At 43.3% G+C, this 23662-nt stretch overlaps 24 non-coding genes and 6 pseudogenes across 24 annotated transcripts; all 30 read left to right on the top strand.

The window, feature by feature from the left end:
- The first annotated feature begins 574 nt into the window (after positions 1-574).
- LOC142515004 (5S ribosomal RNA) lies at positions 575-693 on the top strand. Its single transcript, XR_012810872.1, has one exon. It is a non-coding gene; the product is annotated as a 5S ribosomal RNA (ribosomal RNA).
- A 640-nt stretch (positions 694-1333) lies between these two features.
- LOC142515312 (5S ribosomal RNA) lies at positions 1334-1452 on the top strand. Its single transcript, XR_012811165.1, has one exon. It is a non-coding gene; the product is annotated as a 5S ribosomal RNA (ribosomal RNA).
- Positions 1453-2135: 683 nt separating this feature from the next.
- Positions 2136-2254, top strand: LOC142516399 (5S ribosomal RNA). Its single transcript, XR_012812195.1, has one exon. It is a non-coding gene; the product is annotated as a 5S ribosomal RNA (ribosomal RNA).
- Positions 2255-2936: 682 nt separating this feature from the next.
- Positions 2937-3055, top strand: LOC142510011 (5S ribosomal RNA). Its single transcript, XR_012808152.1, has one exon. It is a non-coding gene; the product is annotated as a 5S ribosomal RNA (ribosomal RNA).
- Positions 3056-3738: 683 nt separating this feature from the next.
- On the top strand, positions 3739-3857 carry LOC142515003 (5S ribosomal RNA). The gene has a single exon (XR_012810871.1). It is a non-coding gene; the product is annotated as a 5S ribosomal RNA (ribosomal RNA).
- A 639-nt stretch (positions 3858-4496) lies between these two features.
- On the top strand, positions 4497-4615 carry LOC142515311 (5S ribosomal RNA). Its single transcript, XR_012811164.1, has one exon. It is a non-coding gene; the product is annotated as a 5S ribosomal RNA (ribosomal RNA).
- A 683-nt stretch (positions 4616-5298) lies between these two features.
- LOC142516850 (5S ribosomal RNA) lies at positions 5299-5416 on the top strand. The gene has a single exon (XR_012812622.1). It is a non-coding gene; the product is annotated as a 5S ribosomal RNA (ribosomal RNA).
- A 682-nt stretch (positions 5417-6098) lies between these two features.
- Positions 6099-6217, top strand: LOC142510736 (5S ribosomal RNA; annotated as a pseudogene).
- A 684-nt stretch (positions 6218-6901) lies between these two features.
- Positions 6902-7019, top strand: LOC142514677 (5S ribosomal RNA). Its single transcript, XR_012810561.1, has one exon. It is a non-coding gene; the product is annotated as a 5S ribosomal RNA (ribosomal RNA).
- A 681-nt stretch (positions 7020-7700) lies between these two features.
- LOC142506315 (5S ribosomal RNA) lies at positions 7701-7819 on the top strand. The gene has a single exon (XR_012804610.1). It is a non-coding gene; the product is annotated as a 5S ribosomal RNA (ribosomal RNA).
- Positions 7820-8500: 681 nt separating this feature from the next.
- Positions 8501-8619, top strand: LOC142517164 (5S ribosomal RNA). Its single transcript, XR_012812925.1, has one exon. It is a non-coding gene; the product is annotated as a 5S ribosomal RNA (ribosomal RNA).
- A 683-nt stretch (positions 8620-9302) lies between these two features.
- LOC142517473 (5S ribosomal RNA) lies at positions 9303-9420 on the top strand. The gene has a single exon (XR_012813218.1). It is a non-coding gene; the product is annotated as a 5S ribosomal RNA (ribosomal RNA).
- A 682-nt stretch (positions 9421-10102) lies between these two features.
- LOC142510401 (5S ribosomal RNA) lies at positions 10103-10221 on the top strand. The gene has a single exon (XR_012808513.1). It is a non-coding gene; the product is annotated as a 5S ribosomal RNA (ribosomal RNA).
- A 685-nt stretch (positions 10222-10906) lies between these two features.
- On the top strand, positions 10907-11025 carry LOC142513788 (5S ribosomal RNA). Its single transcript, XR_012809716.1, has one exon. It is a non-coding gene; the product is annotated as a 5S ribosomal RNA (ribosomal RNA).
- A 675-nt stretch (positions 11026-11700) lies between these two features.
- Positions 11701-11819, top strand: LOC142515851 (5S ribosomal RNA). The gene has a single exon (XR_012811673.1). It is a non-coding gene; the product is annotated as a 5S ribosomal RNA (ribosomal RNA).
- A 678-nt stretch (positions 11820-12497) lies between these two features.
- On the top strand, positions 12498-12616 carry LOC142517580 (5S ribosomal RNA). Its single transcript, XR_012813319.1, has one exon. It is a non-coding gene; the product is annotated as a 5S ribosomal RNA (ribosomal RNA).
- Positions 12617-13294: 678 nt separating this feature from the next.
- On the top strand, positions 13295-13413 carry LOC142515174 (5S ribosomal RNA). The gene has a single exon (XR_012811031.1). It is a non-coding gene; the product is annotated as a 5S ribosomal RNA (ribosomal RNA).
- Positions 13414-14094: 681 nt separating this feature from the next.
- Positions 14095-14213, top strand: LOC142507957 (5S ribosomal RNA). The gene has a single exon (XR_012806192.1). It is a non-coding gene; the product is annotated as a 5S ribosomal RNA (ribosomal RNA).
- A 508-nt stretch (positions 14214-14721) lies between these two features.
- Positions 14722-14829, top strand: LOC142512895 (5S ribosomal RNA; annotated as a pseudogene).
- Positions 14830-15510: 681 nt separating this feature from the next.
- Positions 15511-15629, top strand: LOC142513313 (5S ribosomal RNA). Its single transcript, XR_012809266.1, has one exon. It is a non-coding gene; the product is annotated as a 5S ribosomal RNA (ribosomal RNA).
- A 649-nt stretch (positions 15630-16278) lies between these two features.
- LOC142509094 (5S ribosomal RNA) lies at positions 16279-16397 on the top strand. Its single transcript, XR_012807282.1, has one exon. It is a non-coding gene; the product is annotated as a 5S ribosomal RNA (ribosomal RNA).
- Positions 16398-17077: 680 nt separating this feature from the next.
- On the top strand, positions 17078-17196 carry LOC142513056 (5S ribosomal RNA). The gene has a single exon (XR_012809022.1). It is a non-coding gene; the product is annotated as a 5S ribosomal RNA (ribosomal RNA).
- A 607-nt stretch (positions 17197-17803) lies between these two features.
- On the top strand, positions 17804-17926 carry LOC142512227 (5S ribosomal RNA; annotated as a pseudogene).
- A 679-nt stretch (positions 17927-18605) lies between these two features.
- Positions 18606-18724, top strand: LOC142509003 (5S ribosomal RNA). The gene has a single exon (XR_012807196.1). It is a non-coding gene; the product is annotated as a 5S ribosomal RNA (ribosomal RNA).
- A 597-nt stretch (positions 18725-19321) lies between these two features.
- LOC142512262 (5S ribosomal RNA) lies at positions 19322-19439 on the top strand (annotated as a pseudogene).
- Positions 19440-20016: 577 nt separating this feature from the next.
- On the top strand, positions 20017-20135 carry LOC142514515 (5S ribosomal RNA). The gene has a single exon (XR_012810405.1). It is a non-coding gene; the product is annotated as a 5S ribosomal RNA (ribosomal RNA).
- A 680-nt stretch (positions 20136-20815) lies between these two features.
- LOC142511792 (5S ribosomal RNA) lies at positions 20816-20934 on the top strand (annotated as a pseudogene).
- Positions 20935-21624: 690 nt separating this feature from the next.
- Positions 21625-21743, top strand: LOC142509299 (5S ribosomal RNA). Its single transcript, XR_012807480.1, has one exon. It is a non-coding gene; the product is annotated as a 5S ribosomal RNA (ribosomal RNA).
- Positions 21744-22557: 814 nt separating this feature from the next.
- Positions 22558-22673, top strand: LOC142512101 (5S ribosomal RNA; annotated as a pseudogene).
- A 684-nt stretch (positions 22674-23357) lies between these two features.
- Positions 23358-23476, top strand: LOC142507669 (5S ribosomal RNA). The gene has a single exon (XR_012805920.1). It is a non-coding gene; the product is annotated as a 5S ribosomal RNA (ribosomal RNA).
- The last annotated feature ends 186 nt before the right edge of the window (positions 23477-23662 follow it).

Genomic DNA, 23662 nt, shown 5'->3' with positions numbered 1-23662 from the left:
ACTGCCGGATTTGGACATAATTGTAGCCTAATTTGATTGTAAACGGGCAAACGAACGAGACTCATTACTCCGCAATGAGCTGGCGAGATTTTAGCCGAATTCCTTCTCTAAAACCCTCTAATTTGCGATTTTCCGCTTCTGTTAAGCTTCCGTTTCCTCGAAAAATCCGTTTAGGAAGTTCGAAATTCGATTTCGGTTCCACTTTATCGTATCCCAGGTATAATAAAAGTTTTACATTCGCTATTTTCTTCTTCTTATTTTTTTCCTATTTTCTGGGAACATTTAGCGATTTTTGTTGTCGTGAGCCGGTTCTGTGCGGAAGGGTATGACCCAGATTACTCCGGAGACAGTTAACTCATTAAAAACAATTATTTCGAAATGTTTTATCCATAATTTGCGTAAACGGTCGCGACACGAGGTCTTCACAGGGAGGTCACCCATCCTAGCTCTACCATCGCGCCAGAACGCTTAACTTCATGGTTTTGATTGGGCGAGAGCAGTGCCGCGTGTTGTCCATCGTCGCCCGCTTCACACGTACGCGAGGCATATAAGAATAAAAATCACACTCAATGTGGGGTGCGATCATACCAGCACTAATGCACCGAATCCCATCAGAACTCCGAAGTTAAGCGTGCTTGGGCGAGACCAGTACTAAGATGGGTGACCCCCTGGAAAGTCCTCGTGTTGCACCCCTTTTCGTGTTTTTTTATTTTTGATTACTTGTTGACAGATGACTTTTGACTCAAATAATCTGAATCTCGATCGGGACCAGATAAGACATGTGAAATCAACGTAGCTCGGGCACTGCCGGATTTGGACAAAATTGTAGGCTAATTTGATTGTAAACGGGCAAACGGACGAGACTCATTACTACGCAATGAGCTGACGAGATTTTAGCCGAATTCCTTCTCTAAGACCCTCTAATTTGCGATTTACCGCTTCTGTTAAGCTTTCGTTTCCTCGATAAATCCGCTTAGAAAGTTTGAAATTCGATTCCGGTTCCATTTTATTGTATCCCAAACATAATAATTGCTTTACATTCGCTATTTTCTTCTTTTTACGTGAGCCGGTTCTATGCAGAAGGGTATTACGTAGATTACTCCGGAGACGTTTAACTCATTAAAAACAATTATTTCGACTGTTTTATCCATAATTTACGTAAACGGTCGTGACACGAGTACTTCCCAGGGAGGTTACCCATCCTAGCTCTCCCATCGCATTAAAACGCTAAACTTCATGGTTCTGATTAGGCGAGAGCAGTGCCTCGTGTTGTCCATCGTCGCTTTCTCCACACGTACTCTTGGGATATAAGAATAAACATCCACTCAATGTCGGGTGCGATCATACCAGCACTAATTCACCGGATCCCATCAGAACTCCAAAGTTAAGCGTGCTTGGGCGAGAGCAGTACTAGGATAGGTGACCCCCAGGGAACTCCTCGTGTTGCACCCCTTTTCGTGTTTTTCTATTTTTGATTACTTGTTGACAGACGATTTTCGGCTCAAATCATCTGAATCTCGATCGGGACCTGATAAGACATGTGAAATCAGCGTAGCTCGGGCACTGCCGGATTCGGACAAAATTGTAGCCTAATTTGATTGTAAACGGGCAAACGAATGAGACTCATTACTCCGCAATGAGCTTGGGAGATTTTAACCAAATTCCTTCTCTAAGACTCTCTAATTTGCGATTTTCCACTTCTGTTAACCTTCCGTTTCCTCGAGAAATCCGCTTAGCAAGTTCGAAATTCGATTTCGGTTCCACTTTATCGCAACCCATGCATAAGAAAAGCTTTACATTCGCTATTTTCTTCTTCTTATTTTTTTCCTATTTTCTGGGAACATTAAGCGATTTTTGTTGTCGTGAGCCGGATCTGTGCCGAAGAGTATTACCCAGATTACTCCGGAGACAGTTAACTAATTAAAAACAATTATGTCGACTGTTTTTTCCATAATTTACGTAAACGGTCACGACCCGAGGACTTCCACGGGAGGTCACCCATCATAGCTCTGCCATCGCGCCAGAACACTTAACTTCATGGTTCTGATTGGGCGAGAGCAGTGCCGCGTGTTGTCCATCGCCGCCCGCTCCACACGTACTCGAGGGATATAAGAATAAACATCCCACTCAATGTCGGGTGCGATCATACCAGCACTAATGCACCGGATCCCATCAGAACTCCGAAGTTAAGCGTGCTTGGGCGAGAGCAGTGATAAGATGGGTGACCCCCTGAGAAGTCCTCGTGTTGTACCCTTTTTCGTGTTTTTCTATTTTTGATTACTTGGTGACAGACGATTTTCGGCTCAAATCCTCTGCATCTCGATCAGGAATAGATAAAACATGTGAAATCAACGTAGCTCGGACACTGCCGGATTTGGACAAAATTGTAGACTAATTTGATTGCAAACTGGCAACGAACGAGACTCATTACTCCGCAATGAGCTTGCGAGATTTTAGCCAAATTCCTTTTTTAAGACCCTCTAATTTGCGATTTTCCGCTTCTGTTAAGCTTCCGTTTCCTCGAGAAATCCGCTTAGGAAGTTCGAAATTCGATTTCAGTTCCACTTTATTGTATCCCAGGCATAATAAAAGCTTTACATTCGCTATTTTCTTCTTCTTATTTTTTTCCTATTTTCTAAGAACATTTATCGATTTTTGTTGTCGTGAGCCGGTTCTGTGCCGAATGGTATGACCCAGATTACTCCGGAGACGGTTAACTCATTAAAAACAATTATGTCGACTGTTTTATCCATAATTTACGTAAACGGTCGCGACACGAGGACTTCCAAGGGCGGTCACCCATCCTTGCTCTGCCATCGCGCCAGAACGCTTAACTTCATGGTTCTGATTGGACGAGAGCAGTGCCGCGTGTTGTCTATCGCCGCCCGCTCCACACATAATCGAATGATATAAGAATAAACATCCCACTCAATGTCGGGTGCGATCATACCAGCACTAATTCACCGGATACCATCAGAACTCCGAAGTTAAGCGTGCTTGGGCGAGAGCAGTGCTAGGATAGGTGACCCCCAGGGAAGTCCTCATGTTGCACCCATTTTCGTGTTTTTCTATTTTTGATTACATGTTGACAGACGATTTTCGGCTCAAATAATCTGAATATCGATCGGGACCAGATAAGACATGTGAAATCAACGTAGGTCGGACACTGCCGGATTTGGACATAATTGTAGCCTAATTTGATTGTAAACGGGCAAACGAACGAGACTCATTACTCCGCAATGAGCTGGCGAGATTTTAGCCGAATTCCTTCTCTAAAACCCTCTAATTTGCGATTTTCCGCTTCTGTTAAGCTTCCGTTTCCTCGAAAAATCCGTTTAGGAAGTTCGAAATTCGATTTCGGTTCCACTTTATCGTATCCCAGGTATAATAAAAGTTTTACATTCGCTATTTTCTTCTTCTTATTTTTTTCCTATTTTCTGGGAACATTTAGCGATTTTTGTTGTCGTGAGCCGGTTCTGTGCGGAAGGGTATGACCCAGATTACTCCGGAGACAGTTAACTCATTAAAACAATTATTTCGAAATGTTTTATCCATAATTTGCGTAAACGGTCGCGACACGAGGTCTTCACAGGGAGGTCACCCATCCTAGCTCTACCATCGCGCCAGAACGCTTAACTTCATGGTTTTGATTGGGCGAGAGCAGTGCCGCGTGTTGTCCATCGTCGCCCGCTTCACACGTACGCGAGGCATATAAGAATAAAAATCACACTCAATGTGGGGTGCGATCATACCAGCACTAATGCACCGAATCCCATCAGAACTCCGAAGTTAAGCGTGCTTGGGCGAGACCAGTACTAAGATGGGTGACCCCCTGGAAAGTCCTCGTGTTGCACCCCTTTTCGTGTTTTTTATTTTTGATTACTTGTTGACAGATGACTTTTGACTCAAATAATCTGAATCTCGATCGGGACCAGATAAGACATGTGAAATCAACGTAGCTCGGCACTTGCCGGATTTGGACAAAATTGTAGGCTAATTTGATTGTAAACGGGCAAACGGACGAGACTCATTACTACGCAATGAGCTGACGAGATTTTAGCCGAATTCCTTCTCTAAGACCCTCTAATTTGCGATTTACCGCTTCTGTTAAGCTTTCGTTTCCTCGATAAATCCGCTTAGAAAGTTTGAAATTCGATTCCGGTTCCATTTTATTGTATCCCAAACATAATAATTGCTTTACATTCGCTATTTTCTTCTTTTTACGTGAGCCGGTTCTATGCAGAAGGGTATTACGTAGATTACTCCGGAGACGTTTAACTCATTAAAAACAATTATTTCGACTGTTTTATCCATAATTTACGTAAACGGTCGTGACACGAGTACTTCCCAGGGAGGTTACCCATCCTAGCTCTCCCATCGCATTAAAACGCTAAACTTCATGGTTCTGATTAGGCGAGAGCAGTGCCTCGTGTTGTCCATCGTCGCTTTCTCCACACGTACTCTTGGGATATAAGAATAAACATCCACTCAATGTCGGGTGCGATCATACCAGCACTAATTCACCGGATCCCATCAGAACTCCAAAGTTAAGCGTGCTTGGGCGAGAGCAGTACTAGGATAGGTGACCCCCAGGGAACTCCTCGTGTTGCACCCCTTTTCGTGTTTTTCTATTTTTGATTACTTGTTGACAGACGATTTTCGGCTCAAATCATCTGAATCTCGATCGGGACCTGATAAGACATGTGAAATCAGCGTAGCTCGGGCACTGCCGGATTCGGACAAAATTGTAGCCTAATTTGATTGTAAACGGGCAAACGAATGAGACTCATTACTCCGCAATGAGCTTGGGAGATTTTAACCAAATTCCTTCTCTAAGACTCTCTAATTTGCGATTTTCCACTTCTGTTAACCTTCCGTTTCCTCGAGAAATCCGCTTAGCAAGTTCGAAATTCGATTTCGGTTCCACTTTATCGCAACCCATGCATAAGAAAAGCTTTACATTCGCTATTTTCTTCTTCTTATTTTTTTCCTATTTTCTGGGAACATTAAGCGATTTTTGTTGTCGTGAGCCGGATCTGTGCCGAAGAGTATTACCCAGATTACTCCGGAGACAGTTAACTAATTAAAAACAATTATGTCGACTGTTTTTTCCATAATTTACGTAAACGGTCACGACCCGAGGACTTCCACGGGAGGTCACCCATCATAGCTCTGCCATCGCGCCAGAACACTTAACTTCATGGTTCTGATTGGGCGAGAGCAGTGCCGCGTGTTGTCCATCGCCGCCCGTTCCACACGTACTCGAGGGATATAAGAATGAACATTCAACTCAATGTCTGGTGCGATCATACCAGCACTAATGCACCGGATCCCATCAGAACTCCGAACTTAAGCGTGCTTGGGCGAGAGCAGTACTAGGATGGTTGACCCCTGGGAAGTCCTCGTGTTGCACCCCTTTTCGTGTTTTTCTATTTTTGATTACTTGTTGACATATGTTTTTCGGCTCAAATCACTTGAATCTCGTTCAGGACCAGATAAGACATGTGAAATCAACGTAGCTCTAACATTGCCGGATTTGGACAAAATTGTAGCCTAATTTGATTGTAAACGGGCAAACGAACGAGACTTTTTACTCCGCAATGAGCTGGCGAGATTTTAGCCGAATTTCTTCTCTAAAACCCTCTAATTTGCGATTTTCCGCTTCTGTTAAGCTTTCATTTCCTCGAGAAATCCGCTTAGGAAGTCCAAAATTTATTCCGGTTCCATTTTATTTTATCCCAGGCATAATAATAGCTTTACATTCGCTATTTTCTTCTTCTTATTTTTTTTTCTGTTTTCTGGGAATACTTAGTGATTTTTTTTGTCGTGAGCCGGTTCTATGCAGAAGGGTATTACGTAGATTACTTCGGAGACGTTTAACTCATTAAAAACAATTATTTCGACTGTTTTATCCATAATTTACGTAAACGGTCGTGACACGAGTACTTCCCAGGGAGGTTACCCATCCTAGCTCTCCCATCGCACTAGAACGCTAAACTTCATGGTTCTGATTAGGCGAGAGCAGTGCCTCGTGTTGTCCATCGTCGCTTTCTCCACACGTACTCTTGGGATATAAGAATAAACATCCACTCAATGTCGGGTGCGATCATACAAGCACTAATTCACCGGATTTCATCAGAACTCCAAAGTTAAGCGTGCTTGGGCGAGAGCAGTAATAGGATAGGTGACCCCCAGGGAACTCCTCGTGTTGCACCCCTTTTCGTGTTTTTATATTTTTGATTACTTGTTGACAGACGTATTTTGGCTCAAATCATCTGAATCTCGATCGGACTTGATAAGACATGTGAAATCAACGTAGCTCGGGCACTGCCGGATTCGGACAAAATTGTAGCCTAATTTGAATGTAAACGGGCAAACGAATGAGACTCATTACTCCGCAATGAGCTTGGGAGATTTTAACAAAATTCCTTCTCTAAGACCCTCTAATTTGCTATTTTCCACTTCTGTTAACCTTCCGTTTCCTCGAGTAATCCGCTTAGCAAGTTCGAAATTCGATTTCGGTTCCACTTTATCGCAACCCATGCATAAGAAAAGCTTTACATTCGCTATTTTCTTCTTCTTATTTTTTTACCTATTTTCTGGGAACATTAAGCGATTTTTGTTGTCGTGAGCCGGTTCTGTGCCGAAGAGTATTACCCAGATTTACTCCGGAGACAGTTAACTAATTAAAAACAATTATGTCGACTGTTTTTTCCATAATTTACGTAAACGGTCACGACCCGAGGACTTCCACGGGAGGTCACCCATCATAGCTCTGCCATCGCGCCAGAACACTTAACTTCATGGTTCTGATTGGGCGAGAGCAGTGCCGCGTGTTGTCCATCGCCGCCCGTTCCACACGTACTCAAGGGATATAAGAATGAACATTCAACTCATTGTCTGGTGCGATCATACCAGCACTAATGCACCGGATCCCATCAGAACTCCGAAGTTAAGCGTGCTTGGGCGAGAGCAGTACTAGGATGGTTGACCCCTGGGAAGTCCTCGTGTTGCACCCTTTTCGTGTTTTTCTATTTTTGATTACTTGTTGACATATGATTTTCGGCTCAAATCACTTGAATCTCGATCAGGACCAGATAAGACATGTGAAATCAACGTAGCTCGAACATTGCCGGATTTGGACAAAATTGTAGCCTAATTTGATTGTAAACGGGCAAACGAACGAGACTTTTTACTCTGCAATGAGCTGGCGAGATTTTAGCCGAATTTCTTCTCTAAAACCCTCTAATTTGCGATTTTTCGCTTCTGTTAAGCTTTCATTTCCTCGAGAAATCCGCTTTGGAAGTCCAAAATTTATTCCGGTTCCATTTTATTTTATCCCAGGCATTATAATAGCTTTATATTCGCTATTTTCTTATTCTTATTTTTTTTTCTGTTTTCTTGGAATACTTAGCGATTTTTGTTGTCGTGAGCGGGTTCTATGCAGAAGGGTATTACGTAGATTACTCCGGAGACGTTTAACTCATTAAAAACAATTATTTCGACTGTTTTATCCATAATTTACGTAAACGGTCGTGACACGAGTACTTCCAAGGGAGGTTACCCATCCTAGCTTTCCCATCGCACTAGAACACTAAACTTCATGGTTCTGATTAGGCGAGAGCAGTGCCTCGTGTTGTCCATCGTCGCTTTCTCCACACGTACTCTTGGGATATAAGAATAAACATCCACTCAATGTCGGGTGCGATCATACCAGCACTAATTCACCGGATCCCATCAGAACTCCAAAGTTAAGCGTGCTTGGGCGAGAGCAGTACTAGGATAGGTGACCCCCAGGGAACTCCTCGTGTTGCACCAATTTTCGTGTTTTTCTATTTTTGATTACTTGTTGACAGACGATTTTCGGCTCAAATAATCTGAATCTCGATCGGGACAAGATAAGACATGTGAAATCAACGTAGGTCGGACACTGCCGGATTCGGACAAAATTGTAGCCTAATTTAATTGTAAACGGGCAAACGAACGAGACTCATTCCTCCGCAATGAGCTGACGAGATTTTAGCCGAATTCCTTCTCTAAGGCCCTCTAATTTGCAATTTTCCGCTTCTGTTAACTTCCGTTTCCTCGAGAAATCCGCTTAGGAAGTTCGAAATTCAATTTCGGTTCCACTTTATCGTATCCCAGGCATAATAAAAGCTTTACATTCGCTTTTTTCTTCTTTTTATTTTTTTCCTATTTTCTGGGAACATTTAGCGATTTTTGTTGTCGTGAGCCGGTCTGTGCGGAAGGGTATGACCCAGATTACTCCGGAGACGGGTAACTCATTAAAAACAATTATTTCGAATTTTTTATCCATAATTTATGTAAACGGTCGCGACACGAGGTCTTCCCAGGGAGGTCACCCATCCTAGCTCTGCCATTGTGCCAGAACGCTTAACTTCATGGTTCTGATTGGGCGAGAGCAGTGCCGCGTGTTGTCCATCGCCGCCCGCTCCACACGTACTCGAGGGATATAAGAATAAACATCCCACTCAATGTCGGGTGCGATCATACCAGCATTAATGCACCGGATCCCATCAGAACTCCGAAGTTAAGCGTGTTTGAACGAGAGCAGTTCTAGGGTGGGTGACCCCCTGGGAAGTTCTCGTGTTGCACCCTTTTTCGTGTTTTTCTATTTTTGATTACTTGTTGACAGACGATTTTCGGCTCAAATCATATGAATCTCGATCGGGACCTGATAAGACATGTGAAATCAACGTAGCTCGGGCACTGCCGGATTCGGACAAAATTGTAGTCTAATTTGATTGTCAACGGGCAAACGAACGAGGCTCATTACTCCGCAATGAGCTTGCGAGATTTTAACCTAATTCCTTCTCTAAGACCCTCTAATTTGCGATTTTCCACTTCTGTTAACCTTCCGTTTCCTCGAGAAATCCGCTTAAGAAGTTCGAAATTCGATTTCGGTTCCACTTTATCGCAACCCATGCATAAGAAAAGCTTTACATTCGCTATTTTCTTCTTCTTATTTTTTTCCTATTTTCTGGGAACATTAAGCGATTTTTGTTGTCGTGAGCCGGTTCTGTGCCGAAGAGTATGACCCAGATTACTCCGGAGACAGTTAACTAATTAAAAACAATTATGTCGACTGTTTTATCCATAATTTACGTAAACGGTCACGACCCGAAGACTTTCACGGGAGGTCACCCATCCTAGCTCTGCCATAGCGCCAGAACACTTAACTTCATGGTTCTGATTGGGCAAAAGCAGTGCCGCGTGTTGTCCATCGCCGCCCGTTCCACACGTACTCGAGGGATATAAGAATGAACATTCAACTCAATGTCTGGTGCGATCATACTAGCACTAATGCACCGGATCCCATCAGAACTCCGAAGTTAAGCGTGCTTGGGCGAGAGCAATACTAGGATGGTTGACCCCTGGGAAGTCCTCGTGTTGCACCCCTTTTCGTGTTTTTCTATTTTTTATTACTTGTTGACAGATGATTTTCGGCTCAAATCACTTGAATTTCGATCAGGACCAGATAAGACATGTGAAATCAACGTAGCTCGAACATTGCCGGATTTGGACAAAATTGTAGCCTAATTTGATTGTAAACAGGCAAACGAACGAGACTTTTTACTCCGCAATGAGCTGGCGAGATTTTAGCCGAATTTCTTCTCTAAAACCCTCTAATTTGCGATTTTCCGCTTCTGTTAAGCTTTCGTTTCCTCGAGAAATCCGCTTAGGAAGTCCGAAATTGATTCCGGTTCCATTTTATTTTATCCCAGGCATAATAATAGTTTTACATTCGCTATTTTCTTCTTCTTATTTTTTTTCTGTTTTCTGGGAATACTTAGCGATTTTTGTTGTCGTGAGCCGGTTCTATGCAGAAGGGTATTATGTAGATTACTCCGGAGACGTTTAACTCATTAAAAACAATTATTTCGACTTTTTTATCAATAATTTACGTAAACGGTCGTGACACGAGTACTTCCCAGGGAGGTTACCCATCCTAGCTCTCCCATCGCACCAGAACGCTTAACATCATGGTTCTGATTAGGCGAGAGCAGTGCCGCGTGTTGTCCATCGCCGCCCGCTCCACACGTACTCGAGGGATATAAGAATAAACATCCCACTCAATGTCGGGTGCGATCATTCCCGCACTAATGCAGCAGATCCCATCAGAACTCCGAAGTTAAGCTTGCTTGGGCGAGAGCTGTACTAGGATGGGTGACCCCCTGGGAAGTCCTGGTGTTGCATCTCTTTTTGTGTTTTTCTATTTTTGATTGATTACTTGTTGACAGACGATTTTCGGCTCAAATAATCTGAATCTCGATCGAGACCAGATAAGACATGTGAAATCAACGTAGCTCGAACATTGCCGGATTTGGACAAAATTGTAGCCTAATTTGGTTGTAAACGAGCAAACGAACGAGACTTATTACTCCGCAATGAGCTGGCGAGATTTTAGCCGAATTTCTTCTCTAAAACCCTCTAATTTGCGATTTTCCGCTTCTGTTAAGCTTTCGTTTCCTCGAGAAATCCGCTTAGGAAGTCCGAAATTGATTCCGGTTCCATTTTATTTTATCTCAGGCATAATAATAGCTTTATATTCGCTATTTTCCTCTTCTTATTTTTTTCTATTTTATGGGAATACTTAGCGATTTTTATTGTCGTGAGCCGGTTCTGTGCGGAAGGGTATGACGCAGATTACTCCGGAGACGGTTAACTCATTAAAAACAATTATTTCGAATGTTTTATCCATAATTTATGTAAACGGTCGCGACACGAGGTCTTCCCAAGGAGATCACCCATCCTAGCTCTGCCATCGCGCCAGAATGCTTAACTTCATGGTTCTGATTGGGCGAGAGCAGTGCCGCGTGTTGTCCATCTCCGCCCGCTCCACACGTACGCGAGGCATATAAGAATAAAAATCCCACTCAATGTGGGGTGCGATCATACCAGCACTAATGCACCGGATCCCATCAGAACTCCGAAGTTAAGCGTGCTTGGGCGAGACCAGTACTAGGATAGGTGACCCCCAGGGAACTCCTCGTGTTGCACCCCTTTTCGTGTTTTTCTATTTTTGATTACTTGTTGACAGACGATTTTTGGCTCAAATAATCTGAATCTCTATCGGGACCTGATAAGACATGTGAAATCAACGTAGCTCGGGCACTGCAGGATTCGGACAAAATTGTAGCCTAATTTGATTGTAAACGAACGAGACTCATTACTCCGCAATGAGCTTGCGAGATTTTAACCAAATTCCTTCTCTAAGACCCTCTAATTTGCGATTTTCCACTTCTCTTAACCTTCCGTTTCCTCGAGAAATCCGCTTAGGAAGTTCGAAATTTGATTTCGGTTCCACTTTATCGCAACCCATGCATAAGAAAAGCTTTACATTCGCTATTTTCATCTTCTTATTTTTTTCCTATTTTCTGGGAACAATTAGCGATTTTTGTTGTCGTAAGCCGGTTCTGTGCGGAAGGGTATGACGCAGATTACTCCGGAGACGGTTAACTCATTAAAAACAATTATTTCGAATGTTTTATCCATAATTTATGTAAACGGTCGCGACAAGAGGTCTTCCCAGGAAGGTCACCCATCCTAGCTCTGCCATCGCGCCAGAATGCTCAACTTCATGGTTCTGATTGGGGGGGAGCAGTGCCGCGTGTTGTCCATCTCCGCCCGCTCCACACGTACGTGAGGCATATAGGAATAAAAATCCCACTCAATGTGGGGTGCGATCATACCAGCACTAATGCACCGGATCCCATCAGAACTCCGAAGTTTAGCGTGCTTGGGCGAGACCAGTACTAGGATAGGTGACCCCCAGGGAACTCCTCGTGTTGCACCCCTTTTCGTGTTTTTCTATTTTTGATTACTTGTTGACAGACGATTTTCGGCTCAAATAATCTGAATCTCGATCGGGACAAGATAAGACATGTGAAATCAACGTAGGTCGGACACTGCCGGATTTGGACAAAATTGTAGCCTAATTTGATTGTAAACGGGCAAACGAACGAGACTCATTACTCCGCAATGAGCTGGCGAGATTTTAGCCGAATTCCTTCTCTAAGGCCCGCTAATTTGCGATTTTCCGCTTCTGTTAACTTCCGTTTCCTCGATAAATCCGCTTAGGAAGTTCGAAATTCGATTTCGGTTCCACTTTATCGTATCCCAGGCATAATAAAAGCTTTACATTCGCTTTTTTCTTCTTTTTATTTTTTTCCTATTTTCTGGGAACATTTAGTGATTGTTGTCGTGAGCCGGTCTGTGCGGAAGGTTATGACCCAGATTACTCCGGAGACGGGTAACTCATTAAAAACAATTATTTCGAATGTTTTATCCATAATTTATGTAAACGGTCGCGACACGAGGTCTTCCCAGGGAGGTCACTCATCCTAGCTCTCCCATCGCACCAGAACGCTTAACTTCATGGTTCTGATTGGGCGAGAGCAGTGCCGCGTGTTGTCCATCGCCGCCCGCTACACACGTACGCGAGGCATAAAAGAATAAAAATCCCACTCAATGTGGGGTGCGATCCTACCAGCACTAATGCACCGGATCCCATCAGAACTCCGAAGTTAAGCGTGCTTGGGCGAGACCAGTACTAAGATGGGTCACCCCCTGGTAAGTCCTCGTGTTGCTCCCCTTTTCGTGTTTTTCTATTTTTGATTACTAGTTGACAGATGATTTTCGGCTCAAATAATCTGAATCTCGATCGGGACCAGATAAGACATGTGAAATCAACGTAGCTCGGGCACAGCCGGATTTGGACAAAATTGTAGGCTAATTTGATTGTAAACGGGCAAACGAACGAGACTCATTACTCCGCAATGAGATGGCGATATTTTAGCCGAATTCCTTCTCTAAGACCCTCTAATTTGCGATATACTGCTTCTGTTAAGCTTTCGTTTACTCGAGAGATCCGCTTAGGAAGTTCGAAATTCGATTCCGGTTCCACTTTATCGTATCTCAGGATTAATAATAGCTTTACATTCGCTATTACCTTCTTATTTTTTACCTATTTTCTGGGAAAATTTAGAGATTTTTGTTGTCGTGAGCCGGTTTTGGGCAGAAGGATATGACGCAGATTACTCTGCAGACGGTTAACTCATTAAAACAATTATTTCAATTGTTTTAGCCATAATTTACGTAAACCGTCGCGACACAAGGACTTTCCAGGGATGTCACCCATCCTAGCTCTACCATCGCGCCAGAACGCCTAACTTCTTGGTTCTGATTGGGCGAGAGCAGTGCCGCGTATTTTCCATCGCCGCCCGCTCCACACGTACTCGAGGGATATAAGAATAAACATCCACTCAATGTCCGGTGCGATCATACCAGCACTAATGCACCGGATCCCATCAGAACTCCGAAGTAAAGCGTGCTTGGGCGAGAGCAGTACAAGGGTGGGTGACCCCCTGGGAAGTCCTTGTGTTGCACCTCTTTTCGTGTTTTTCTATTTTTGATTACTTGTTGACAGACGATTTTCGGCTCAAATCATCTGAATCTCGATTGGGACCAGATAAGACATGTGAAATCAACGTCGCTCGGGCACTGCCGGATTCTGAAAAATTGTAGCCTAATTTGATTGTAAACGGGCAAACGAACGAGACTCATTATTCCGCAATGAGCTGGCGAGATTTTAGCTGAATTCCTTCTCTAAGACCCTCTAATTTGCGATTTTCCGCTTCTTTTAAGCTTCTGTTTCCTCGAGAAATCCGCTAAGGAAGTCCGAAATTTGATTATGGTTCCATTTTATCGTATCTCAGGCATAATAATAGCTTTACATTCGCTATTTTCTTCTTCTTATTTTTTTCCTATTTCTGGGAACATTTATCGATTTTTGTTGTCGTGAGCCGGTTCTGTGCGGAAGGGTATGACGCAGATTACTCCGGAGACGGTTAACTCATCAAGAACAATTATTTCGACTGTTTTATCCATAATTTATGTAAACAATCGCGACACGAGGACTTCCCAAGGAGGTCACCCATCCTAGTTCTGCCTTCGCGCCAGAACGCTTAACTTCAAGGTTCTGATTGGGCGAGAGCAGTGCCGCGTGTTGTCCATCGCCGCCCGCTCCACACGTACGCTAGGCATATAAGAATAAAAATATCACTCAATGTCGGGTGCGATCATACCAGCACTAATGCACCGAATCCCATCATAACTCCGAAGTAAAGCGTGCTTGGACGAGAGCAGTACTAGGATGGGTGACTCCCTGGGAAGTCCTCGTGTTGCACCCTTTTTCGTGTTTTTCTATTTTTGATTACTTGTTGACAGACGATTTTCGGCTCAAATCATCTGAATCTCGATCGGGACCAGATAAGACGTGAAATCAACGTAGCTCGGGCACTGCCGGATTTGGACAAAATTGCAACCTAACTTGATTGTAAACGGGCAAACGAATGAGACTCATTATTCCGCAATGAGCTGGCCAGATTTTAGCTGAATTCCTTCTCTAATACCCTCTAATTTACGATTTTCTGCTTTTGTTAATCTTCCGTTTCATCGAGAAATCCGCTTAGGAAGTCCGAAATTCGATTCAGGTTCCATTTTATCGTATCCTAGGAATATTAATAACTTTCTATTCGCTATTTTCTTCTTCTTAATTATTTTTCTATTTTCTGGGAACATTTAGCATATTTTGTTGTTGTGAGCCGGTTCTATGCGGAAGGGTATGACGCAGATTATTCGGGAGACGGTTAACTCAGTACCTCGGGGGATATAAGAATAAACATCCCTCTCAATGTCGGGTGCGATCATACCATCACTAATTCACCGGATCCCATCAGAACTCCGAAGTTAAGCGTGCTTGGGCGAGAGCTATACTAGGATGGGTGACCCCTCATGTTGCACCCTTTTTAGTGTTTTTCTTTTGTTGATTACTTGTTGACAGACGATTTTCGGCTCAAATAATCTGAATCTCTTTCGGGACCAGATAAGACATGTGAAATCAACGCAGCTCAGGCACTGCCGGATTTGGACAAAATTGTAGGTTAATTTGATTGTAAACGGGCAAAAGAACGAGACTCATTCTACGCAATGAGCTGGCGAGATTTTAGCCGAATTCCATCTCTAAGACCCTCTAATTTGCGATTTTCCGCTTCTGTTAAGCTTCCGTTTCCTCGAGAAATCCGCTTAGGAAGTCCGAAATTCGATTCTGGTTCCATTTTATCGTATCCCAAGCATAATAATAGCTTTACATTCCCTATTTTCTTCTTCTTATTTTTTTTGTATTTTCTGGGAACATTTGGCGATTTTTGTTGTCGTGAGCCTGTTCTGAGCGGAAGGGTATTACGTAGATTACTCCGTAGAAGTTTACCTCATTAAAAACAATTATTTCGACAGTTTTATCCATAATGTACGTAAACGGTCGCGACACAAGGACTTCCCAGGGAGGTCACACATCCTAGCTCTGCCATCGCGCCAGAACGCTTAACTTCATGGTTCTGATTGGGCAAGAGCAGTGCCGCGTGTTGCCCATCGCCGCCCACTCCACACGTACTCGAGGGATATAAAAATAAACATCCCACTCAATTCGGGTGCGATCATACCAGCACTAATGCATCGGATCCCATCAGAACTCCGAAGTTAAGCGTGCTTGGGCGAGAGCAGTACTAGGATGGTTGACCCCTTGGGAAGTCCTCGTGTTGCACCCCTTTTCGTGTTTTTCTATATTTGATTACTTGTTGACATGTGATTTTCGGCTCAAATCATATGAATCTCGAATGAGATCAGATAAGACATGTGAAATCAACGTAGCTCGGGCACTGCCGGATTTGAACAAAATTGTAGCCTAATTTGATTGTAAACGGGCAAACGAACGAGACTCATTACTCCGCAACGAGGGTGGCGAGATTTTAGCTGAATTCCTTCTCTAAGACCCTCTAATTTGCGATTTAACGCTTCTATTAAGCTTCCGTTTCCTCGATAAATCCGCTTAGGAAGTTCGAAATTCGATTCCGGTTCCATTTATCATATCCCAGGCATAATAATAGTTTTACATTAGCTATTTTCTTCTTCTTAATTTGTTTATATTTTCTGGGAACTTTTAGCAATTTTTATTGTTGTGGGCCGGTTCTGTGCGGAAGGGTATGACGTAGATTATTCCGGAGACGGTTAACTCATTAAAAACAATTATTTCGACTGTTTTCTCTATAATTTACGTAAACGGTCACGACACGAGTACTTTCCAAGGAGGTCACCCATCCTAGCTCTGACATCGCGCAAGAACGCTTAACTTCATGGTTCTGATTGGGCGAGATCAGTGCCTCGAGGGATATAAGAATAAACATCCCTCTCAATGTCGGGTGCGATCATACCATCACTAATTCACCGGATCCCATCAGAACTCCGAAGTTAAGCGTGCTTGGGCGAGAGCTATACTAGGATGGGTTACACCCTGGGAAGTCCTCGTGTTGCACCCTTTTTAGTGTTTTTCTTTTGTTGATTACTTGTTGACAGACGATTTTCGGCTCAAATAATCTGAATCTTTTTCGGGACCAGATAAGACATGTGAAATCAACGCAGCTCGGGCACTGCCGGATTTGGACAAAATTGTAGGTTAATTTGATTGTAAACGGGCAAAAGAACGAGACTCATTCTACGGAATGAGCTGGCGAGATTTTAGCCGAATTTCTTCTCTAAAACCCTCTAATTTGCGATTTTCCGCTTCTGTTAAGCTTCCGTTTCCTCGAGAAATCCGCTTAGGAAGTCCGAAATTCGATTCTGGTTCCATTTTATCGTATCCCAAGCATAATAATAGCTTTACATTCCCTATTTTCTTCTTCTTATTTTTTTTGTATTTTCTGGGAACATTTGGCGATTTTTGTTGTCGTGAGCCTGTTCTGAGCGGAAGGGTATTACGTAGATTACTCCGTAGAAGGTTAACTCATTAAAAACAATTATTTCGACTGTTTTATCCATAATTTACGTAAACGGTCGCGACACAAGGACTTCCTAGGGAGGTCACACATCCTAGCTCTGCCATCGCGCCAGAACGCTTAACTTCATGGTTCTGATTGGGCAAGAGCAGTGCCGCATGTTGCCCATCGCCGCCCACTCCACACGTACTCGAGGGATATAAGAATAACATCCCACTCAATTCGGGTGCGATCATACCAGCACTAATGCATCGGATCCCATCAGAACTCCGAAGTTAAGCGTGCTTGGGCGAGAGCAGTACTAGGATGGTTGACCCCCTGGGAAGTCCTCGTGTTGCACCCCTTTTCGTGTTTTTCTATATTTGATTACTTGTTGATATGCGATTTTCGGCTCAAATCATATGAATCTCGATCGAGATCAGATAAGACATGTGAAATCAACGTAGCTCGGGCACTGCCGGATTAGAACAAAATTGTAGCCTAATTTGATTGTAAACGGGCAAACGAACGAGACTCATTACTCCGCAACGAGGTGGCGAGATTTTAGCTGAATTCCTTCTCTAAGACCCTCTAATTTGCGATTTTCCGCTTCTATTAAGCTTCCGTTTCCTCGATAAATCCGCTTAGGAAGTTTAAAATTCGATTCTGGTTCCATTTTATCGTATCCCAGGCATAATAATAGTTTTACATTCGCTATTTTCTTCTTCTTAATTTTTTTTATATTTTCTGGAAACATTTAGCAATTTTTGTTGTTGTGAGCCGGTTCTGTGCGGAAGGTTATGACGTAGATTATTCCGGAGACGGTTAACTCATTAAAACAATTATTTCGACTGTTTTCTCTATAATTTACGTAAACGGTCACGACACGAGTACTTCCCAAGGAGGTCACCCATCGCCGCCCGCTCCACACGTACTCGAGGGATATAAGAATAAACATCCCACTCAATGTCGGGTGCGATCATACCATCACTAATTCACCGGATCCCATCAGAACTACGAAGTTAAGCGTGCTTGGGCGAGAGCTATACTAGGATGGGTGACCGACCCACTGGGAAGTCCTCGTGTTGCTCCCTTTTTAGTGTTTTTCTTTTGTTGATTACTTGTTGACAGACGATTTTCGGCTCTAATAATCTGAATCTTTTTCGGGACCAGATAAGACATGTGAAATCAACGCAGCTCGAGCACTGCCGGATTTGGACAAAATTGTAGGTTAATTTGATTGTAAACGGGCAAAAGAACGAGACTCATTCTACGCAATGAGCTGGCGAGATTTTAGCCGAATTCCTTCTCTAAGACCCTCTAATTTGCGATTTTCCGCTTCTGTTAAGCTTCCGTTTCCTCGAGAAATCCGCTTAGGAAGTCTGAAATTCGATTCTAGTTCCATTTTATCGTATCCCAAGCATAATAATAGCTTTACATTCCCTATTTTCTTCTTCTTATTTTTTGTATTTTCTGGGCACATTTGGCGATTTTTGTTGTCATGAGCCTGTTCTGAGCGGAAGGGTATTACGTAGATTACTCCGTCGACGGTTAACTCATTAAAAACAATTATTTCGACTGTTTTATCCATAATTTACGTAAACGATCGCGACACAAGGACTTCACAGGGAGGTCACACATCCTAGCTCTGCCATCGCGCCAGAACGCTTAACTTCATGGTTCTGATTGGGCAAGAGCAGTGCCGCGTGTTGCCCATCGCCGCCCACTCCACACGTAGTCGAGGGATATAAGAATAAACATCCCACTCAATGTCGGTGCTATCATTCCAGCAATAATGCACCGGATCCCATCAGAACTTCGAAGTTAAGCGTGCTTGGGCGAGAGCAGTACTAGGATGGGTGACCCCCTGGGAAGTCCTGGTGTTGCATCTCTTTTTGTGTTTTTCTATTTTTGATTGATTACTTGTTGACAGACGATTTTCGGCTCAAATAATCTGAATCTCGATCGAGACCAGATAAGACATGTGAAATAACACTAGCTCGGTCACTGCGGGATTTGGACAAAATTGTAGCCTAATTTGATTGTAAACGGGCAAACGAACGAGACTCATTACTCCGCAACGAGCTGGCGAGATTTTAGCCGAATTCCTTCTCTATGACCCTCTAATTTGCGATTTTCCGCTTCTGTTAAGATTCCGTTTCCTCGAGAAATCCGCTTAGGAAGTTCGAAATTCGATTCCGGTTCCATTTTATCGTCTCTCTGGCATAATAATAGCTTTACATTTGCTATTTTCTTCTTCTTATTTTTTTTTTCTATTTTCTGGGAACATTTAGCGATTTTTGTTGTCGTAAGCCGGTTCAGTGCGGAAGGGCATTACGTAGATTAATCCGGAGACGGTTAGCTCTACCATCGCGCCAGAACGCATAACTTCATGGTTCTGATTGGGCGAGAGCAGTGCTGCGTGTTGTCCATCGCCGTCCGCTCCACACGTACTCGAGGATATAAGAATAAAAATCCCACTCAATGTCGGGTGCGATCATACCAGCACTAATGCACCGGATCCCATCAAAACTCCGAAGTTAAGCGTGCTTGGGCCAGAGCAGTACTAGGATGGTAGCCCCCTGGGAAGTCCTCGTGTTAAATCAATGTAGCTCGGGCATTGCCAGATTTGGACAAAATTGTAGCCTAATTTAATTGTAAACGGGCAAACGAACGAGATTCATTCCTCCGCAATGAGATGGCGTGATTTTAGCCGAATTTCTTCTCTAAGACTCTCTAATTTGCGATTTTCCGCTCCTGTTAAGCTTTCGTTTCCTCGAGATATCCGCTTAGGAAGTCCGAAATTTGATTCCGGTTCCTTTTTATCGTATCCCTAGCATAATAATAGCTTTACATTCTCTATTTTCTTCTTCTTATTTTTTTTCTATTTTCTGGGAACATTTAGCAATTTTTGTTGTCGTGAGCTTGTTTTGAGCAGAAGGGTATTACGACGATTACTCCGGAGACGGTTAACTCATTAAAAACAATTATTTCGACTGTTTTATCCATAATGTACGACTGACACGAGGACTTCCCAGGGAGGTCACCCATCCTAGCTCTGCCATCGCGCTAGAACGCTAAACTTCAAGGGTCTGATTGGGCGAGAGCAGTGCCGCATGTTGTCCATCGCCGCCCGCTCCACACGTACTCGAAGGATATAAGAATAAACATCACACAAAATGTCGGATGCGATCATACCAGCACTAATGCACCGGATCCCATCAGAACTCCGAAGTAAAGCGTGCTTGGACGAGAGCAGTACTAGGATGGGTGACTCCCTGGGAAGTCCTCGTGTTGCACCCCTTTTCGTGTTTTTCTATTTTTGATTACTTGTTGACAGACGATTTTTGGCTCAAATCATCTGAATCTCGATCGGGATCAGATAAGACATATGAAATCAACGTAGCTCGGGCAATGCCGGATTTGGACAAAATTGTAGCCTTATTTGATTGTAAACGGGCAAACGAACGAGACTCATTACTTCGCAATGAGCTGGCGAGATTTTAACGGAATTCCTTCTCTAAGACTCTCTAATTTGCGATTTTCCGCTTTTGTTAAGATTCCGTTTCTTCGAGAAATCCGCTTAGGAAGTTCGAAATTCGATTTCGGTTCCATTTTATCAGATCCAGGCATAATAACAGCTTTACATTCGCTATTTTATTCTTCTTATTTTTTTTATTTTCTGGGAACATTTAGCGATTTTTGTTGTCGTGAGCATGTTCTGTGCGGAAGGGTATTACGTAGATTACTCCGGAGACGGTTAACTCACTAAAAACAATTATTTCGACTATTTTATCCTTAATTCACGTAAACGGTCGCGACACGAGGACTTCCCAGGGAGGTCACCTATCCTAACTCTACCATCGCGCCAGAACGCTTAACTTCATGGTTCTGATTGGGCGAGAGCAGTGCCGCGTGTTGTCCATCGTCGCCCGCTCCACACGTACTCGGGGGATATAAAAATAAACATCCCACTCAATGTCGGGTGCGATCATACCAGCACTAATCCACCGGATCCCATCAGAATTCCGAAGTTATGCGTGCTTGGTCGAGAGCATTACTATGATGGGTGACCCCCTGGGAAGTCCTCGTTTTAAACCCCTTTTCGTGTTTTTCTATTTTTGATTACTTGTTGACAGACGATTTTCGGCTCAAATTATCTGAATCTCGATCGGGATCAGATAAGACATGTGAAATCAACGTAGCTCGGGCACTGCCGGATATGGACAAAATTGTAGCCTAATTTGTTTGTAAATGGGCAAACGAACGAGACTCATTACTCCGCAACGAGGTGGCGATTTTCCGCTTCTGTGAAGCTTCTGTTTGTAGCCTAATTTGTTTGCGATTTTCCGCTTCTGTGAAGCTTCCGTTTTCTCGAGAAATCCGGTTTGGAAGTTCGAAATTCGATTCCGGTTCCATTTTATCGTATCCTAGGCATAATAATAGCTTTACATTCGCTATTTTCTTCTTCATATTTTTTTTTATATTTTCTCGAAACATTTAGCAATTTTTGTTGTCGTGAGCTGGTTCTGTTCTGAAGGGTTTGACGCAGATTACTTCGGAGACGGTTAACTCATTAAAAACAATTATTTCGAATGCTTTTATCCATAATTCACGTAAATGATTGCGACATGAGGACTTTCCAGGGAGGTCACCCATCCTAGCTCTGCCATCGCACCAGAACGCTTAACTTCATGGTTCTGATTGGGCGAGAGCAGTGCCGCGTTTTGTTTATCGCCGTCCGCTCCACACGTACTCGGGGGATATAAGAATAAACATCCCACTCAATGTTGGGTGCAATCATACCAGCCCTAATACACCGGATTCTATCAGAACTCCGAAGTTAAGCGTGCTTAGGCGAGAGCAGTACTAGGATGTGTAACCCCCTGGGAAGTCCTCGTGTTGCACCCCTTTCCGTGTTTTTCAATTTTTGATTACATGTTGACAAACGTTTTTCGGCTCAAATCATCTGAATCTCGATCAAGATAAGATAAGACATGTGAAATCAACGTAGCTCGGGCACTGCCGGATTTGGACAAATTGTAGGCTAATTTTATTGTAAACGGGCAAACGGACGAGACTCATTACTACGCAAATCATATGAATCTCGATCGGAACAAGATAAGACTTGTGAAATGAAAGTAGCTCGGGCACTGCCGGATTTGGACAAAATTGTAGTCTAATTTGATTGTAAACGGGCAAACGGAGGAGACTCATTACTACGCAATGAGCTGACGAGCTTTTAGCCGAATTCCTTTTCTAAAACCTTCTAATTTGCGATTTAACGCTTCTGTTATGCTTTCGTTTCCTCGAGAAATCCACTTAGGAATTCGAAATTCGATTTCGGTTCCATTTTATCGTATCTCAGGCATAATAACAGCTTTACATTCGCTATTTTATTCTTTTTATTTTTTTTTCTATTTTCTGGGAACATTTAGCGATTTTTGTTGTCGTGAGCCGGTTAAGTGCGGAAGTGTATGACGCAGATTACTCCGGAGACGGTTAACTCATCAAAAACAATTATTTCGACTGTTTTAACCATAATTTACGTAAATGGTCGCGACACGAGGACTTCCAGGGGAGGTCACCCATCCTAGCTCTGCCATCGCGCCAGAACGCTTAACTTCATGGTTCTGATTGGGCGAGAGCAGTGCCGCGTGTTGTCCATCGCCGCCCGCTCCACACGTACTCGAGGGATATAAGAATAAATATCTCACTCAATGTCTGTTGCGATAATACCAGCACTAATACAACGGCTCCCATCAGAACTCCGAAGTTAAGCGTGCTTGGGCAAGAGCAGTACTAGGATGGGTGACCTCCTGGGATGTCCTGTTGCACCCCTTCTCGTGTTTTTCTATTTTTGATTACTTGTTGACAGACAATTTTCGGCTTAAATCATCTGACTCTCGATCAGGACCAGATAAGACGTGAAATCAACGTAGCTCGGGTACTTGCCGGATTTGGACAAAATTGTTTCCTAATTTGATTGAAAACGGGCAAACGAACGAGACTCATTAATCCGCAATGAGGTGGCGAGATTTTAGCCGAATTTCTACTCTAAGACCCTCTAATTTGCGATTTTCCGCTTTTGTTAAGCTTCCGTTTCCTCGAGAAATCCGCTTAGGAAGTCCTAAATTCAATTTCGATTTCATTTTATCGTATCTCAAGCATAATAATAGCTTTACATTCGCTATTTTCTTATTCTTATTTTTTTTCTATTTTCTGGAAACAATTATGATTTTTGTTGTCGTAAGCCGGTTCTGTGCGGAAGGATATGACGCAGATTACTCCGTAGACGGTTAACACATTAAAAATAAAAAAATTTTCGACTGTTTTAGCCATAATTTACGTAAACGGTCGCGACACGAGGACTTCCCAGGGCGGTCACCCATCCTAGCTCTGCCATCGCGCCAGAAATCTTAACTTCATGGTTCTGATTGGGCGAGAACAGTGCCATGTGTTGTCCATCGCCGCCCGCTCCACACGTACTTGAGGGATAAAAGAATAAACATCCCACTCAATGTCGGGTGCGATCATACCAGCAATAATACACCGGATCCCATCAGAAGTCCGAAGTTAAGCGTGCTTGGACGAGAGCAGTACTAGGATTGGTGACCCCCTGGGAAGTCCTCGTGTTGCACCTCTTTTTGTGTTTTTCTATTTTTGATTACTTGTTGATAGAAGATTTTCGGTTCAAATCATCTGACTCTCGATCAGGAACAGATAAGACATGTAAAATCAACGTAGCTCGGGCACTGCCGGATTTGGACAAAATTGTAGGCTAATTTGAGTGTAAACGGGCAAACGAACAAGACTCATTACTCTGCAAT

Source organism: Primulina tabacum, chromosome 10 (genome assembly GCF_025594145.1).
Source record: "Primulina tabacum isolate GXHZ01 chromosome 10, ASM2559414v2, whole genome shotgun sequence".
Lineage (NCBI taxonomy): Eukaryota > Viridiplantae > Streptophyta > Magnoliopsida > Lamiales > Gesneriaceae > Primulina > Primulina tabacum.
The sequence above is the reverse complement of the archived record's forward strand: the minus strand, read 5'-3'. Positions and strand labels throughout refer to the sequence as shown.